Below are 7,474 nucleotides of genomic sequence, written 5' to 3'. Positions count from 1 at the left end.
AGAAGAGAATGAGGAAAAAGAGGAGGACATGCCTGGGGCCAGAGGCCTGGGGCCAGAGGCCTGGCAGCTGCCAGTCAGGTACAACAAGCAGTGAAAGTAAAATATAGAGAAGGAAGAAAGGCAAAAAACCTAGAGGCAAACAGATTAAGTTAACAGCGATAGCCAGAAATGAGCCTAAGTTATGCCAATCATTCATAATTTAATAGTAAGTCTCTGTATCATGATGTAGGAGCTGGTTGATGACCAAAAAGAAAAAGACCGATACAATAGTCAGTAAAACTTCCTATGTCCATGAAAGCAGTTAAATGCAACTTTTGTTTAAATTAAACTGCTTTAATATCACATAGCTGAGAATTGGACGAGATACAGAATTTTGTTATGCCCCACTTTGTAAAGTCTGCCCTATATTCATTCACTGTTTTCCTGTTTTCCTTCTTTCTTCTCTTCATTTGTATTCTACACTACTAAAAGTTACTACTTTAGGCCTTGAAGGTATCAACTCAAAACAACCCCAGCTAATGAAGTCCAGCAAATAATAGCTTTTGTATCTATCAGCATATGTCTCATCTTCACTAAGATCTAGTCTGTGAAAAGGTGCATTCCATCAGTGCTTAAGAACTTCATTTGTTGTGCATGATGTCATTGTGCTCCTTCTTAGAACCTCATATTGCCACAAATGGTGATTTATATAAACTGACTTCCTGCTTTCTACTCTTCAATTATCTGTCCTTGTTAAAGGGCTAATTTATGCTGCATATTAAAACAACAATATATCCAAAGACAAAAAAAAAAAAACTTGACACAGTTCGTTGCTTTGGGACAACTATAAAGATTTTTTACTTATATTGATTTAATAAAATGCTGATTGGGCAGTAGCAGGTAGGAAATATAGGTGGAAAGACTTGAATAGAATTCTGGGAATTGGAAAGGCTGTCTGTAGTTGTCACCCAAACACAGAGGACACAAGATAAGAATGCCTCAGTGGTACCATGCCACATGGCTAACACAGACAAGAATATGGAATAATGTAAGATGTAAGAGTTAATTATTAAAAAGCCTGAGCTAAAAGGCCAACCAGTTTATAATTAATGTAGGCCTCTGATTGTTTTTTTCGGGGGAAGGAACTGAATAGCTGCTGGACCAGGCAGGACAGGAACCTCTGTCAACAGTTTGTTATACTTACTTGGTACACACAAAGATGTAATTCTACATACTTCCTTTGTTTTGTCCCACTATTTAAGAAGATATTTTTATTCCACACCTACATACCTCAGTCCTCTTTGAAAGGAGCTTGTGCCAGGTTCAGAAATAAGGTGCTAGGCATTCGATTTGAAAAATGCTCTTAGCTTTTATCACTCTAGAACTCGCAGCTGCCTTTGATCCACTAGTCTGATTAGTGCAGTTTAAAATAAACAGAAATATTACTGCTCTATCTCAGAACAAGCACAAATATCTTAGAGAAACAACTCTTTATGAATGTACTTAAATTCACCCTTAGACTCAGGGAAGAATCAGCAGAGAGAATTGATGACCTTTTCCCCTGATTTAAAGGCCTCAGCTGAAGCTCATTGTGTGTGGTCCTCTTATTCTTTGAGATGAATTTCATTCTATAAAGTTCTTGTCCATCAGCAGATCTTGCAGGCCATTGACCTGCACATCACATACTCTGCAGTCACAGTTTAAGTTAAGTTTTTCCCATAGTGTACAGAGCGAATAAAAACATCAGAATACACCAAAATTGAAGTAATAAGGGTGGCGGCGCTGCGTTCCCAGCACCCCGGCCGCCTGCTCGGCTAGCTTATGCCCCAAAATAATTACACAGACACTGTATTCTTTTAAGCACTGCTTGGCCCTTTAGCTCTAGCACTTACAGGCTAATTCTCACATCCCGATCAACCCATCTCTAATAATCTGTGAGAACCGGTCTTATCGGGAAGATTCTAGCCTAGTCCATCCTGGGTCGGAGCTTCATGCCGGGAGCTGGGCATGGTGTCTCTCTCAGGCGTCTGCTCCCTAGAGGAGAGCTGTCAAGTCTCTGAGCTCACTTCCTCTTCCTCCCAGTATCCTGTTCTGTTTTCTCCTCCCACCTATCCTCTAACCAATAAAATGGGCCAGGGCAGTGCCTTTATTAGCCAATGACCTTCCTCCATTACAAAATAATTATTTTTAAAATGTTAATGAATTTTCTTTCTTAATAAATAATATAGCTTAACTCATGTATATGATGTATTAAAGGCTTAATAAATCAAATATCATATATATTTATGTCTTGAAAGGTAAAAAGCTAAAATACAAAGAACATGATTTGTTTTTTAAGGGATGCTTAAATTTTAACTGTGCAGCCAGATGTCTCATGCTTGTCATCCCAGCACCCAGGAGGCTGAAGAAGGATTTCTGTGAATTCAAGGCATAAGAAAAATTGTAACAATAAATGATAGTCTATGAGACTTTTCCAATTGCTAACTACATTTATAGAATGAAAATCTTCAAAGTACATAAAATTATTTTTTTATAGAATTAAACAAAATCTATCTGCTAAACTAACTCATTCTGATCTTAAACAACTTTAACTTAAACTGTGACAGCAATTTTACTGAATGGAAGTAAAAACCAACAATGAACTTTTCTAAACTTGTACTCTAAATAACATTGTTATAGATTCTCTTATAAAATATGAAAAACTGGAGGAGAGAAAATAGGAGAAAGAAGCTCCTAAAGACAAAGAGAAATGTCTCAATTAGCTGCATATTTGAAAATACTTCAGGCAAATGAAGAATTTTTAAGGTATGCCACTTTGATCTGAATACTAACATTTGACTCATTATTAATTATTTATAAATAGGCAACATATTTCTTCATTCATCACATTTCTAAAACATCAGAAGTATGAAAATTCTATGAAGGATATATGAAAAACTAAAAAAATAAAATCTAAATCGAATTAAAGATAAAGCATACCCAATTCTATAGTTGACTTACCAAGAGTTATTATGAAATTGTTCACATTGTGAATAAGAACCCCGACAGTGGGAGGGGACTTCCCCCAACCGTTCCTGAGGGAACTACCTTGGGGATGATTAGAACTACTTTAATTGACCGGGAAGAATCCAATTCTTACATACTTATATTGCTATACTGAAAATCAACCCTTCATAACATGAAATAAATATTTTAATCTAGCAACTTAAAAACATTATGTAAACAAAATTGTTAATTTAATTATAATTATTTACTTAAATATTTATCTGGCTACCAAACACATACACATGACTCTTGTTTATCCTCACAGAATAACTTACTGACAAAATGTTTGACAGAAGCAAATTAAAGAAAGTATTATATATTCTACCTCACATGTTGTGGTACAGTCCATTTTGGCAGCCAGCACTGAGACAACTTGTTACATATCACCTTCCTGCAAGAAACAGAGACAGATCATGTTAGCATTCAGTTTGCATTCTTCTTTTTATTCAGGCCTGGATCCCACTCCACTGAGTAGTGCCACTCCCATTAAGGAATAGACTTCCAATGTCAGTTAACTTATTCTAGAGACTCATGAACAAACATGACCAGAAGTTCATTTCCTCGGTGATTGCAAGAGTTTGTTAAGTTGGAGACTGACATTAACAATTGTGTTTAGCTCACTTACTTTCCTTTGTTTTGGTTTCCATTCTTAAGTATCTTCCCATTTTTAGATCATTTAAAATAAATTTATGGAATCTCCTGGCTTTGAAGGTGTACTGTTTTGAGAAATAATGTTGAAAATGTGCATCCTTTTGATTCCACATGGCAGGTATGTTTATATTTTTCTCTAGTTCCATGCCCAGACAAGATAAACAGATAAACTTACTACAATTTTATGAGGCACATATTGCACTATTGGTGAGTCCCCAGCTCTTCATTTTATTTTCAAAATTTTCAGTCCTAATTAATTTAAAATATAATTTTTTATTACTCAGTTTTCACATGAATCAAAAGTGACTTCACTTTTATCTAACTTCTCTTTATTCCATTACATTTGTGAGTAAAGATTTCCCTTCATTTATATCAAAGCCAATCTCTTCATTTGTGTTCTCATTTCAATATATTTCTATCTCTGGAGGTTTTGTTCCATTATTTTCTAATTTTACCATGCTTCTCAAATCCCTTATCCTTGGAATTTGCTTTATCTAAAAAGATTGCTTATGATTTTCTAGCCTTCAAAACATGTTTCTCTTGCTACAAATCTAATATAAATCCTTCTCTTTTTCATTGTAACTGACATACAATTTCCTGACTGTCTTTAAATCTCTGATCTCATTACATCAAAGAACTCATATCACAAGTCCTCAGCAACTTCTAGAAGAGGCTAACTTTTCCTAGTTGATATATTTTTAAAATACAGATCAAAGCTACATAATTATGGTCACTATAGCATTCATATGAATTTGTATGTATTTAGACTTTCTAAGAGTCTAAGTTGGGAAACTTGGGAAAGAGCTACTACAATTTAAATCCATTAATTAATTCTTATTACACTTTTGATTTGGAAGCCCTACTCTCTTGGTCCCATTAGTTAAACGATGGTCTTTAACACATGCCATGACTTGAATTTGGAGAAAACAAAATTAAAATACAGCTCCACTTTGAGCAACTCACAACTGCCTGTAATTCCTGCTCTGGGAGCTACAACGGTCTCTTTTGACTTTTGCTGGGTTTTATATTCATGTGGATATTCACACATGAACACAGGCATACATGTATTTAAAATTAAACAAATTTTTAATAAAAACTAGCCAATAGTTCAGTATTTAAACAATAAGTGTTAGATATTGCGGCAAGCTCCCTGACCAGCAGGAAGGAACAGCCACCAGACAAGGATTCTTCTCAAATCACGCTTTATTGGAACCTCTTGGTTGTAGGGAGAGCAGAAAGCAAGGGGCAAGGGGCTCTGAACTATAGCTGCTTATATAGGGAGTCTGCCTAGCAACTTTTGATACTTTGATACTTTAACTATTTTTCTGGAGACCCACCGGCAGGAAAGAAAGCAGGGGAACATCCCTGTCAATTACAGACCAGGATGTTCCCCTGCTGGTCAGGGGAAGTGTGGGCAGCTAGATCACAACAACTCACCCTGTTTTCCGGTGGAAGAACTGCAACCCTAATATGGAGTTATCTATCAAGCGAGGCTGGGGCCAAATGCCATCTTGTAATGTCAGCTATTCAAATCGGCTCCCAGCAAGAAATAAGGAAATATATACATATATAGAGTCATGAGTGAGAGAAGTTCTGAGGGATTGTATATTCTTTAACATGAGCAGCCATGTCAATGGCCAGGAAATCATTCTTATAAATAATTGCCAAAATCTTCCCCCAGGTCAGTATTAGAAAGGCAAAGCTGTCAAGTATCCAAATATTAGTGTTTAAAAATGATGGACTAGTATACAAAAACTTGCTACTGCAGCTTTCTTGTTCCAAATTATTGCAACCTGAGACAGCCTGCATGCTGCTATCACCCACCAAGATTAGCTGCCTCCTCCCATGTGCTGTATATAAAAACCACAAGGAGATTCTTTGTTGTGGTGGTTAGGTTAGTGTGTCTGTATCAAATTGTCATAACCCATTTCACCTTTTTTTCTGTCTGCATGTCTGTTTTTTTTTTTTCATTTCTGCACAAGCCCAGGCAGCTTTTCACACCTAATATTGATGATTGAGTTAGGTAGGGCTCTAAGAGATCCTAGACTCCCTAGGCAGAACCACTTCTTGATGGGCCCAGTGTAGATAACAATTTTTATGAGTTAATAATTCCAATAGTTGTGTCAATTCTAGAGAGAGTAGACGTCACCCTGTTCTTTGGCTCTTCCATACTTCCTTTCCTTCTTCTACAATGTTCTAGAGTCTTAGGCAGGGTGGTATAAAAATCTTTTTTTGTGGTTATTATACCTGCACCATTTCTTATTCTAGTACATGTAAAAGGGAAAATAAGAGGAATAATACTGAGGATGATAAGGGTCAAGTGGAGAAGGAGGTGGAAGGGTTGAGTAATTATGGTACCTGAAGGAAGGAGAGACTCACCTTCATAAAGGGAGAATAATGAAGCTTTCTAGAAACATGACATTTTGTAGCCCTTAAATAGCGGACAATGAGGACTACTGAGAACTCAAGAACAATGGCAATGGGTTTTTGATCCTACTGCACGTACTGGCTTTGTGGGAGCCTAGGCAGTTTGGATGCTCACCTTACGAGACCTGGATAGAGGTGGGTGGTCCTTGGACTTCCCACAGGGCAGGGAACCCTGATTGCTCTTTGGGCTGACTAGGGAGGGGAACTTGATTGCGGGAGGGGGAGGGAAATGGGAGGCGGTGGCGGGGAAGAGACAGAAATCTTTAATAAATAAATGAATAAATGAATATAAATAAATAAATAAATAGAAAGTATTGAAAAAGACAGAGTGTAGTTACTTCTCATTATTGGATGTTGCTGCTTTTAGGGATGGTAAATGTTTAAGCAGAGCTCTTATTCTCAGACATGTGTGAAGCCAGCCTTCACTACATAATGAGGTCTAGGCTGGACTGGGCTATAAAGTGATAGGGTGTCTTAAAAGTCCAGCAAGTACACTAAAACAAAAAACAAAACACAAAATCTCAGGCCCATTGCCTTCACTTGTTTTATCTGATATAAAACTTTGACCCTTTGTTGCTTTTGCATTTGAAATGATAAATTGTCCCCGGGCGATGGTGGCAATGTTGGCGCACTCCTTTAATCCCAGCACTCGGGAGGCAGAGGCAGAGGGATCTCTGTGAGTTCGAGACCAGCCTGGTCTACAGAGCTAGTTCCAGGACAGGCTCCAAAGCCACAGAGAAACCCTGTCTCGAAAAACCAAAATAAATAAATAAATAAAGAAAGAAAGAAAGAAAGAAAAAAGAAAAAAAATGATAACTTGTGGACATGGGTTAGTTTTATGAAACATTTTTCAAACTCCACTGAAGTTTCAGAGATTAAGCCTACACTGGAATATTTTCCTTCCTGTATCAGATAACCAGAGTTTCGAAACTTCCTCATCTGGTTCCATCTGTGTGTCATAGTGAGTTATCAGTCTGATGGTTTTATGCTTATCTTTTAGAGAAAAAAAAAAGACTTCAGGCTTTTATATTCATTTGAAGGGAAAAATACTTAAATTTTTAATTATTCCCAATGTACATAATTCTCCTCTTGAATGTATTGAAAGTTTTAAGTAACAAAGGTCTTTCCCAATAATGTAAATATTAATGCTAACACAGGGACATCAATTTTGAGTCATAATATTTATGCAACTTTTGCCAAGACCAATTGCTTTTGTAAAAATATTTATCAATATGAATGAAATGGCCTTCATTTAATTTTTCAAAGGTAAAGCTGATTTTGAGATTATGTAATTCAATTTATTTTTCAGTTTGGTGGTGAAATTATAAAAAAATATACTACCACAACTTTTTTTTAAAGAAAGGGAACTGCT

Source organism: Microtus oregoni, unplaced genomic scaffold, assembly GCF_018167655.1.
Source record: "Microtus oregoni isolate MIOR12 unplaced genomic scaffold, Mior012 000030F_ref0000283, whole genome shotgun sequence".
In the NCBI taxonomy this organism is placed as follows: domain Eukaryota; kingdom Metazoa; phylum Chordata; class Mammalia; order Rodentia; family Cricetidae; genus Microtus; species Microtus oregoni.
This window is presented reverse-complemented; position numbering follows the sequence as displayed.